This window comes from Phocoena phocoena, chromosome 12, assembly GCF_963924675.1.
Source record: "Phocoena phocoena chromosome 12, mPhoPho1.1, whole genome shotgun sequence".
NCBI lineage: Eukaryota > Metazoa > Chordata > Mammalia > Artiodactyla > Phocoenidae > Phocoena > Phocoena phocoena.
In genome coordinates, this window is record NC_089230.1 from 82,924,736 (window position 1) to 82,937,200 (window position 12,465).

At 44.4% G+C, this 12,465-nt stretch overlaps 1 pseudogene; it reads right to left on the reverse strand.

Moving 5' to 3' along the window:
- The window catches only part of LOC136131919 (coiled-coil domain-containing protein 112-like), a 135,952-nt pseudogene extending 125,229 nt beyond the window's left edge, over positions 1-10,723 (reverse strand).
- Positions 10,724-12,465: the final 1,742 nt, after the last annotated feature.

A 12,465-nucleotide genomic window follows, 5' to 3' on the forward strand; every position in this document is an offset into this window, starting at 1 on the left:
TGGGTTTATTTCTGGGCTTTCTATCCTGTCCCATTGATCTATGTTTCTGGTTTTGTGCCAGTACCATGCTATTTTGATTACTAAAGCTTTGTAGTATAGTCTGAGTCAGAGAGCCTGATTCCTCCAGCTCCATTTTTCTTCCTCAAGGTTGCTTTGGCTATTCAGGATCTTTTGTGTTTCCATACAAATTTAAACATTTTTTGTTCTAGGTCTGTGAAAAATGTCATTGGTAATTTGATAGGGATTTCACTGAATCTGTAGATTGCCTTGGGTAGTAATAAACTTTATTTACCAAACAGAAAGAGACCCACAGACATAGAAAACAAACTTATGGTTACCAAAAGGGAAAGGGGGAGGAGGGATAAATTAGGAGTTTGGGATTAATGTATACACACTACTCTATATATAATAGATAACCAAGAAGAATCTACTGTATAGCACAGTGAACTATACTCAGTATTTTGTAATAACCTATAAGGGAAAAGAATCTGAAAAAGATTATGTATATATATAAATATAAATATGTATATACATATATATGTACAACTGAATCACTTTGCTGTACAGCTAAAACTAAACAAGATTGTAAATCAACTATACTTTAATTTAAAAAAGTTTTAAACGAAACAAAACATAAAATGATGTTACAAAACAGTCATCACATGAAGTGGCAATGAAAGAGTTTGCAGCCAAAAAATGTAGGGAAGCTGTATCGTAGATGTGGATCTATGATTAATAAAAATGTATTATGTTTCTGTATTCTGCAATGCTGTTAGGATGGGCTTGGTGAGCACACTGCCTGTGAAGTCACATAAGGCCCTGTACACAGAAGCTCCTGGTGCCAGGTTTAATGCCCTGCTGTCACCATCTTGAAATCCTTAATTTTTGACAAGGGGTCATGGATTTGCATTTTACCCCTGCCCCTTCCCCCCACCCCCAAGTTATGTAGCTGGTCCTGACAGCATCTCTCTGGTGGTGGTGAAAACAGAACAGGATTAGTGAAGTATTTGAAATGAGAAATGGCAGGTCCTAGGAGGGGAAGTATTTCTCAACTTTTAAAAATATGTGATTCCCTGTGATTTCTCACTCTGAATAATTGTACACGTTCACACCTATTATTGATTTCATAAATGGGTCTTCTTCTTAAAGAACCCACCCCCCAAAACATGATATCTGTGCTGGTCCCCCACCCCCAATTTCCCCACCAGGGCGTGTCCTTCAGGCTTTAGTGACCCAGAGCCGAACAGAAGCTGGTACCTCGTTCAGTTCAACTTGTGATCATTTCTCAGCTTTTTAGCTTTTACTTTCAGCAGAGGCTGCAAAGAAGCGATGGGAGGAAAAGCACAACTTGGCCGGTTCTCATCATTTTTGAAGAGCTCCAGAAATCCAAGGGGTATTAGTATTGTTCGCCACTTTCCTCTAGAGGGGGGCTGCCCCGTACCTTGGTTTCCAAGCTTCACGCTGGAAGGAGGAGTGTTTGTCTGTCTAGTAATATTCCTGTCTCCTCGGGCCCACAGAGAGCCTTGCAAGTCTCAGAGCACGTGTCTCTGCTGTGAATTTCCCTGGTCAGTTTCCTTCCTCTTCTGTGCGCTGGTCCTGGTAGAGAAGCTGGGGACCACAGCGCCCCCCCTTAACTCGGCTGCAGGAGGGTTGGGTGCCCGTGAGCAGAGCCAAAGCCTAGGTCTGTGTGGCCTTTTGCCGCATCCTTGCTCTCTCCATCCCTGCGGCCCCTACGTTCAGCCTCACACTGGTACTGCACTCTCTTTTCCAGGCTATTTTAAGGCTGAATTCATGGAGATTTTTCACCTTTATTAAAAGGCAAAATTGTTCTCTTCAGCTGGTAAAATGTGAAAGGCATTCATGCCTTTGGATAATGCGATGACTTGTCTCCCAATATGCACAGTGGCCCTGCACATCGTATTTACCACGGTCAGTACATGCAAAAATCAAAGGATATGGAAAGCAATGATTAAGCTCCAATTAACTTTCCTCAAGAAATCGATTACCCATGAATTCTAAAGAATTGAGGAGGAAGCTAGCTAGTAATACAGGGAGTTTCTTCAATATACTAATTTCTATTTTTTTAGAAGAGGTTTTAAATTAGACTCAGACTGCAAATTACAGCTTTGTATAGGCTTCCCACTGCTCGCCAGTGAAATCCTCCGGCTTCTGGGGATGAAGCAATTTGGCTTTCCCTAATAGGACCACGAGAACCTTATTTCCCACTGGTAGAATTATATATCCGCAGTCTGAAACGCAGGAATCCAACACAGGTCACCAGTAGGGATACATTAAATGCAGAGAAAACAGGCGTGGAAAAACTGTGATCCACCTGTGCGTTTCAAATTCATCCTCAAGCCTGCCCTCCTGCATCGGTTCCTCAGATGTGGCTCACAAAATTGTATTTTCCCGTCTGTGAAGACAATTAACCTCCAGGTGGCTTCTGGTCATGTGATGTGCGTACAGTGATGGATGACCCAGTGGTTCTTTGTCCAGGTGCAAGTGAAGGTTCTTTCCATTCACAGACCACTGGATGACAAAACACGTGGTGAGTAATTGCTATGCGGGCACCTTTTTGGGACTTTAGGACTCACTTAGGAGCTGGCTTACGGGACACCCCTTCCACGTTTACAAGTTAAATATATACCCACTGAGTGCCTGCCTTCACAAGAGATCACAAATTCCTCTCTCTCCGGGGGATATTTCCCAGATGGAGGCCATTGATTTGGTCAGAGAGTCTCATTCTTAAATATACCACCTTCCTCAGAGTTGCAGTAGATGCAGCACCCAGCTAGAATGAGGCCTCAGACTTAGTAACTACCCAGGAAACACTTCTCAGTCTCTTTCTCTCTCTTTTGGCATCACTCTCCCTTTAACATAAGCTTGGAGGTGCTTTCTAAGAATAAAAAGTATGAGATTTCTAGAAACTCATCAACCAATATACCAGCACAAGTCACTGCTGCTCTGGTTTAATGTATTTTCAATTAATAATTGAATTAGATTGGTTTAAGATAGCAGAGTAGGAGGATGTGCTCTCAATCCCTCTTTCAAGAGCACCAGAATCACAACTAACTGCTGAACAATCATCGACAGGAAGACACTGGAACTCACCAAAAAGGACACCCCACATCCACAGACAAAGGAGAAGCCACAATGAGATGGTAGGGGGGTGCAATCACAATAAAATCAAATCCCATAACTGCTGGGTGGGTGACTCACAGACTGAAGAACACTTATACCATGGAAGTCCACCCACTGGAGTGAAGGTTCTGAGCCCCACGTCAGGCTTCCCAACCTGGGGGTCCAGCAACGGGAGGAGGAATTCCAAGAGAATCAGACTTTGAAGGCTAGTGGGAGCTGATGGCAGGAGTTCGACAGGACTGGGGGAAACAGAGACTCCAATCTTCGGGGTCACACACAAAGTATTGTGTACATCAGGACCCAGGGGAACAAGCAGTGACCCCAGAGGATACTGAACCAGACCTACCTGCTAGTGTTGGAGGGTCTCCTGCAGGGGTGGGGGGTGGCTGTATCTCACCATGAGGCCAAGGACACTGGCAGCAGAAGTTCTGGGAAGTACTCCTTGGCTTGAGCCCTCCCAGAGTCTGCCATTAGCCCCACCAAAGAGCCCGGGTAGGCTCCAGTGCTGGGTCACATCAGTCCAAACAACCAACAGGGAGGGAACCCAGCCCCACCCATCACCAGATAAGCAGATTAAAGTTTTACTGAGCTCTGCCCACCAGAGCAACAGCCACCTCTAGCCATCACCAGTCCCTCCCATCATGAAATTTGCACAAGCCTCTTAGATAGTCATCCACCAGAGGGCAGACAGCAGAAGCAAGAAGAACTACAATCCTGCAGCCTGTGGAACAAAAACCACATTCACAGAAAGATAGACAAGATGAAAACGCAGAGGGCAATGTACCAGATGAAGGAATAAGGTAAAACCCCAGAAAAACAACTAAATGAAGTGGAGATAGGCAACCTTCCTGAAAAAGAATTCAGAATAATGATAGTGAAGACAACCCAGCACCTTGAAAAAAGAAAGGAGGCAAAGAGCGAGAAGATGCAAGAAATGTTTAACAAAGACCTAAAAGAATTAAAGAACAAACAAACAGAAATGAACAATAAGATAACTGAAATGAAAACTACACTAGAAGGAATCAATAGCAGAATAACTGAGGCAGAAGAACGAATAAGTGACTTGGAAGACAGAATGGTGGAATTCACTGCTGCAGAGCAGAATAAAGAAAAAAGAATGGAAAGAAATGAAGACAGCCTAAGAAACCTCTGGGACAACATTAAACACAACAACATTTGCATTATAGGGGTCCCAGAAGGAGAAGAGAGAGAGAAGAGACCCGAGAAAATATTTGAAGAGATTATAGTCGAAAACTTCCCTAACATGGAAAAGGAAATAGCCACCCAAGTCCAGGAAGCGCAGACCCAGGCAGGATAAACCCAAGGAGAAATATGCCAAGACACATAGTAATCAAATTGTCAAAAATTAAAGAAAAAAATAATTATTGAAAGCAGCAAGGGAAAAATGACAAGTAACATACAAGGGAACTCCCATAAGGTTAAGAGCTGATTTCTCAGCAGAAACTCTACAAGCCAGAAGGGAGTGGCATGACAAATTTAAAGTGATAAAAGGGAAGAATCTACAACCAAGATTACTACCCATAGCAAGGATCTCATTCAGATTCGTTGGAGAAATCAAAAGCTTTACAGACAAGCAAAAGATAAAGAATTCAGCACCACCAAACCACTTCTACAACAAATGTTAAAGGAACTTCTGTAAGTGGGAAACGCAAGAGAAGAAAAGGACCTACAAAAACAAACTCAAAACAATTAAGAACATGGTCATAGGAACATACATATCAATAATTACCTTAAACGTGAACGGATTAAATGCTCCAACCAAAAGACACAGGCTGGCTGAATGGATACAAAAACAAGACCCATATATATGCTGTCTACAAGAGACCCACTTCAGATCTAGGGACACATACAGACTGAAAGTGAGGGGATGGAAAAAGATATTCCATGCAAATGGAAATCAAAAGAAAGCTGGAGTAGCAGTACTTATAACAGATGAAATAGACTTTAAAATAAAGAATGTTACAAGAGACAAGGAAGAACACTATGTAATGATCAAGGGATCAATCCAAGAAGAAGATATAACAATTATAAATATATATGCACCCAGCATCAGAGCACCTCAATACATAAGGCAACTGCTAACAGCTATAAAAGAGGAAATTGACACTAACACAATAATAGTGGGGGACTTTAACGCCTCACTTACACCACCACACCAATGGACAGATTATCCAAACAGAAAATTAGTAAGGAAACACAAGCTTTAAATGACACAAGAGACCAGATACATTTAATTGATATTTATAGGACATTCCATCCAAAAACAGCAGATTACACTTTCTTCTCAAGTGCGCACAGAACATTCTCCAGAATAGATCACATCTTGGGTCACAAATCAAGCCACAGTAAATTTAAGCAGATTGAAATCATATCAAGCATCTTTCCTGACCACAACACTATGAGATTAGAAATCAATTACAGGGGAAAAAACATAAAAAACACAAACACATGGAGGCTAAACAATACGTTACTAAATAACCAAGAGATCACTGAAGATATCAAAGAGGAAATCAAAAAATACCTAGAGACAAATGACACTGAAAACACAATGATCCAAAACCTATGGGATGCAGAAAAAGCAGTTCTAAGAGGGAAGTTTATAGCAATACAGTCCTACCTCAAGAAACAAAAAGCAACTTAAACAATCTAACCTTACACCTAAAGAACTAGAAAAAGAAGAAAAAAACAAAACCCAAAGTTAGCAGAAGGAAAGAAATCATAAAGATCAGGGCAGAAATAAATGAAATAGAAACAAAGAAAACAATAGCAAAGATCAACAAAACTAAAAGCTGGTTCTTCAAGAAGATAAACAAAATTATAAACCATTAGCCAGACTCATCAAGAAAAATAGGGAGAGGGCTCAAATCAATAAAATTGGAAATGAAAAAGGAGAAGTTACAACAGACACAACAGAAATACAAAGCATCCTAAAAGACTACTACAAGCAGCTCTATGCCAATAAAATGGACAACCTGGAAGAAATGGACAAATTCTTAGAAAGGTACAACCTTCCAAGATTGAACCAGGAAGAAATAGAAAATATGAACAGACCAATCACAAGTAATGAAATTAAAACTGTGATTAAAAATCTTCCAACAGGGCTTCCCTGGTGGCACAGTGGTTGAGAGTCCGCCTGCCAATGCAGGGGACACGGGTTCGTACCCCAGTCCAGAAAGATCCCACGTGCCGCGGAGCGGCTAGGCCGCTGAGCCTGCGCATCTGGAGCCTGTGCTCTGCAACGGGAGAGGCCACAACAGTGAGAGGCCCTCGTACCACAAAAAAAAAAAAAAATCTTCCAACAAACAAAAGTCCCGGGCCAGATGGCTTCACAGGTGAATTCTATCAAACATTTAGAGAAGAGCTAACACCCATCATTCTCAAACTCTTCCAGAAAATTGCAGAGGAAGGAACACTCCCAAACTCATTCTATGAGACCACCATCACTCTGACACCAAAACCAGACAAAGATACTTCAAAAAAAGAAAAGTACAGACCAATATCACTAATGAATATAGATGCAAAAATCCTCAACAAAATACTAGCAAACAGAATCCAACAACACATTAAAAGGATCATACACCTTGATCAAGTGGGATTTATCCCAGGGATGCAAGGATTCTTCAATATATGCAAATCAATCAGTGTGATACACCATATTAACAAACTGAAAAATTAAAAACCATATGATCATCTCAATAGATGCAGAAAAAGCTTTTGACAAAATTCAACACCCACTTATGATAAAAACTCTCCAGAAAGTGAGCATAGAGGGAACCTCTCTCAACATAATAAAGGCTATATATTAGAAACCCACAGCAAACATCATTCTCAATGCTGAAAAACTGAAAGCGTTTCCTCTAAGATCAGCAATAAGACAAGGATGTCCATTCTCACCACTATTATTCAACATAGTTTTGGAACTCCTAGCCACAGTAATCAGAGAAGAAAATGAAATAAAAGGAATACAAATTGGAAAGGAAGAAGTAAAACTGTCACTGTTTGCAGATGACATGATACTATATATAATCCTAAAGATGCCACCAGAAAACTACTAGAACTAATCAATGAATTTGGTAAAGTTGCAGGATACAAAATTAATGCACAGAAATCTCTTGCATTCCTATACACTAATGATGAGAAATCTGAAAGAGAAATTAATGAAACACTCCCATTTACCACTGCCACAAAACAAATAAAGTACCTAGGAATAAACCTACCTAGGGAGACAAAAGACCTGTATGCAGAAAACTATAAGACACTGATGAAAGAAATTAAAGATGATACAAACAGATGGAGAGATATACCATGTTCTTGGATTGGAAAAATCAGTATTGTGAAAATGACCCTACTACCCAAAGCAATCTACAGATTAAATGGAATCCCTACCATATTACCAATGGCATCTTTTACAGAACTAGAACAAAAAATCTTAAAATTTGTATGGAGACACTAAAGACCCCAAATAGCCAAAGCAGTCTTGAGAGAAAAAAAACCAGAGCTGGATGAATCAGACTCCCTGACTTCAGACTATATAATACGAAGCTACAGTAATCAAGACAATGTGGTACTGGCCCAAAAACAGAAATGTAGGTCAATGGAACAGGATAGAAAGCACCGAGATAAACCCATGCACCTATGGTCAACTAATCCATGACAAAGGAGGCAAGGATATACAATGGAGAAAAGACAGTCTCTTCAATAAGTGGTGCTGGGAAAACTGGACAGCTACATGTAAAAGAATGAAATTAGACCACTCCCTAACACCATATACAAAAATAAACTCAAAATGGATTAAAGACCTAAATATAAGACCAGACACTATAAAACTCTTAGAGGAAAACAAAGGAAGAACACTCTGACATAAATCACAGCAGAATCTTTTTTGATCCCCTCCTAGAGTAACGGAAATAAAAACAAAAATAAAGAAATGGGACCTAATGAAACTTAAAAGTTTTGCACAGCAAAGGAAACTACAAACAAGATGAAAAGACAACCCTCAGAATGGGAGAAAATATTTGCAAATGAATTAACGGACAAAGGATTAAACTCCAAAATATATAAACAGCTCATGCAGCTCAATATTAAAAAAACAAACCAGCTAATCCAAAAATGGACAGAAGACCTAAATATATATTTCTCCAAAGAAGACATAGAGATAGCCAAGAAGCACATGAAAATCTGCTCAATGTCACTAATTATTAGAGAAATGCAAATCAAAACTACAACGAGGTGTCACCTCACACCAGTTAGAATGGGCATCATCAGAAAATCTACAAACAACAACTGCTGGAGAGGGTGTGGAGAAAAGGGAACCCTCTTGCACTGTTGGTGGGAATGTAAATTGATACAGCCACTATGGAGAACAGTATGGAGGTTCCTTAAAAAACTAAAAATAGAATTACCATACGACCCAGCAATCTCACTACTGGGCATATACCCTGAGAAAACCATAATTCAAAAAGACACATGCACTCCAATGTTCATTGCATCACTCTTTACAATAGCCAGGTCATGGAAGCAACCTAAATGCCCATTGACAGACGAATGGATAAAGCAGATGTGGCACATATATACAATGGAATAGTACTCAACCATAAAAAGGAATGAAATTGGGTCATTTGTAGAGACGTGGATGGATCTAGAGACTGTCATACAGAGTGAAGTAAGTCAGAAAGAGAAAAACAAATATCACGTATTAACGCATATATGTGGAACCTAGAAAAATGGTACAGATTAACCAGTTTGCAGGGCAGAAATTGGGACACAGATGTAGAGAACCAATGTATGGACACCAAAGGTGAAAGCAAGGGGCGGGGGGTCGTGGTGGTGGTGGGATGAATTGGGAGATTGGGATTGACATATATACACTAATATGTATAAAATGGTAACTAATAAGAACCTGCTGTATAAAAAAATAAATAAAATACAATTCAAAAAAAGAAAGTATGAGATTTCTAAATCTTAAGTAATCCCAACTTCAGTCAAACTTACGAATCGATGTTATTCCATTTGTGATAGTCTCTTGAACTACTACTCAACTTTGTATAAGACTAGACTCATTTTTAACGTCTGCTAATCCAAAAGGGCCATATTTACTACATTCCTCAGGCAAGGGTGTTGGGGGTGGCCATAGGGCAGTGGCCACAAGGTGTGGATATTCCTGTGTCACGTGTGAACACCCACCAGAGATCACCCACCGCAGAAGAGGCAGTAAATAAGAATTCAAGACTCAGCCAGCTTTCATCACCAGCTACCCCAGGACCGGCTCTGATGCACACGGATGCTGTGGAGGATGCACGGGGACCCAGCAGCCTGACGCCCACTTCACAGACCCCACCCAGCCCTTCCGCCTCTGACTGCCCAACCTCCTGGCAACAGAACCCAAACTGAGCCCCGATATGGTTCACCCCTCAAAGAGACCAGCTGGCCACTTGGTGGCAAGCTGACTACTTTGCACCCCTTCCATCCTGGAAGGGCCAGTGTTTCCCCTTCACAGGGCTAGACACCTATTATTACCAACCAGGGTTCTTGGCCTCCTTAATCAATAGACAAGAAATTCAGGCAAGGCTTTATTGGGACTCGTACTGTAGCAGGGGGAGTCGAAACAAGTAACGGGTGCCCTTGCTCGATCCCCGAGGTGGGGGGGTGGGCAGACCCAGGGGTCAGGCCTGAGGGGTGACTTAAGTGGTCTGCCCACCGCTGGTGGTGCTGTGTGCAGGGATCTGTGTTGTGCCCTGGACCCTGCTTTTGCTCCTGGCGCCTTAGAAGTGGCAGTTGGGTTTTTGGTCTTTTTTGCATCTTGTTCATAATTTGCCCCGACTGAGCATGCGTGCAGTTATTTTTAGTCCCTTATGGTTTCTTTGTATTTCGTTGCTCAAGGAGACGATTGTCCAGGTGCCAGCCCTGCAGCAGAGGGGCCCAGGTCCCAGCCTGTCTCATTGTTATACACATGGCTTTGTTTTTGCTGTCCTCAGACCCTCAGCCAACACCCTCTCTGGGGGCTGACATGATACCTAATGGACTTGGGTTGGGGACCCACACGATAGCGTATCCGCCGCGGGGCGAGCTTAAGGAAAAGGCTGAGAGCAGCTGTTGCCGCCCCCAGGAAATAGTGAAGCTGGGGTCTGATGGAGAGGGGCTGTGCAAGGGAGGGGGGAGGAAGACAGACACATGTACCTGTTGTCCCGAGGCAGGAGGTCTGGCAGAAAAACATATCTCAGACACTCTGCACTTTCCCTTCAATGTCGTGCTTCTGCCCCCCACCCAGCCCTTCTCCAGCGCCTGAATCCAACCTGGTGATGCCATCCCAAAGGCTCAGCCTCCTGGGGTGCAGAGCGAGGCGTGGAGGGGCAGAAAGTGGACCCGGGAGGGAGGGTGAGTGGAGACACCCCCATTCCCCTCCTCTTCCACAGCCCAGCGGGGCACACGCCCACGTCCCTGGCGACAACACACAGCTGCAAGCCTCACAGAGCGCAAAAACGACTTTCCGAGGGCAAGGCTGAAGTGCCAGCTCTGGGGCAACGCTCTGAGAGATGGGGCGCCCTCCTCCGTGGTGCAGCATCTACCTGAAATCAGAGTCCTCTGTATGGCACTCTGTCCCCACAGGAAGAACTCACGGGTCCAGGAAGCGAAGGGTAATTCTCCCTGTGCCACAGCCTGAGCGTCTGAGGAGGGTGTGATTACCACGGGCTCAGCCCCTCAGGTATAAAGATTCAGACCACACGTCCCAGAGGTGAGCCACCGAGACCTGCTAGGTGACAGCGGAGGATGATGGGGGTGCAGGGAGGACGAGCACCGTGGTGGCCCTGAGACCAGCTGCGGTGACGGGACCTTGGTTTGTCCCTAAAAGGGGAACCCGCTTCTCTGAAGTCTCTCCTCTGGGAAAGAGGTCCACGGGCGCGGGACAGGGGTGCAAGGGGTGTGCCTGCCGCAAAAAGGAGCTTCTCGGATGTCTTGCGGCAGAGAACATTCCAGATGCCGCCCTCCCTCCTGCCGAGGCCGCAGGTGACCCCGGCTGCCGCACCCTGCTGACAGCTAAGCCCAAGGACGCGGGACACAAGCTCTGCCTGGGGGACCGGAACTCCTTCCACGGGTGCAGGTATCGCCACTGTGCCAGCCGCATCCTTCCTGAAACTGTACCTCGTCCCATTCTTCCCACCCAGTCTGCTGGCCTCCCCCCTCTTTCACAGGGTGTGAGCTCCCTGCACCCTATGCCCTCCCTAACAGTAGGGCCAGCTTGCTTGGCTTAGTGATCTGTGTCGGTTCAGGTCCTTCACGCAGCAAATGCTAAGATGGGACCAGGCCTGAGATCGATGTGCCAGGGTCGGGGGTGGGGGAACCCCACACGCAGAAGAAAGAGGCAAGAAGCAGAGGGGGTGATTGAAGGGTGGCTTGACCCATGCCACCCTGCAAAAGATATGTCCCTGTCCCAGAACCCGAGTCTTTTCAGATGTAATTGGGTTGGGGATCTTGAGATGACATCATGCTATGTTATCCAGGTGGTCCCTAAATCCAAGTGCCCTTGTAGGAGAAAAGGTAGAGGGGGACTTAGGAGAGAGAAGGGGAGATGGCCATGTGACGATGGGACAGAGACTGGGTGATGCAGCCCCAAACCAAGAGACCCCTGGAGCATCAGAAGCTGGAAGAGGCCGGGGAGGGTCTACCCTGGAGCCTCTGGAGCGGGCGCCACTCTGCCGACACCTTGAATGGGGCCTCTGGCCTCCGGAACTGTGAGATGATCCATTTCTGTTGCTTTAGGCCACCAACTTTGTGGTCATCTGTTACAGAAGCCCTAGGAAATGGACACAAGTGTGCAGAGCCTTCAGGCCACAGCGCAGGTCAGACCATACGAAGAAGGGGGGAAGGGGGAGCCACAGATTGCACAACAGAGCTAGAAAGCCTTTGCTAAGCCCTGGGGAGACCTCGCATCCATTAGAGGGGGCTCCCCTTCGCAGGCGTTCCAACCAGTGAGCCAACAGGCCCAGTACGAGCGCAGCAGGCTAGCCTTGGAAGAAAGCACGCAGCTGTGTTGTATTCATGTTCAGGCCACACACAGGCAAGGAATCCTCTGTCGTTTAGGGGTGTCCACAGAAGTGGTACAGCTGTAAAAAGAACAAGGATCACAGAAGTCATGTTAGCGCCCACCTTGGGGAGGGAGGGGCACTGCCATGAGGAAGGGTACACGGGTCCCCTGGGAACTGGCAGAGTTCTGTTTCTTAAACCACGTTGGCCCCAAACTATCCAAAGTTCTGGTTAGACAAAAATTGAACCTACCTATGGCCAAAAAACTTGAGAAAAGAAGTT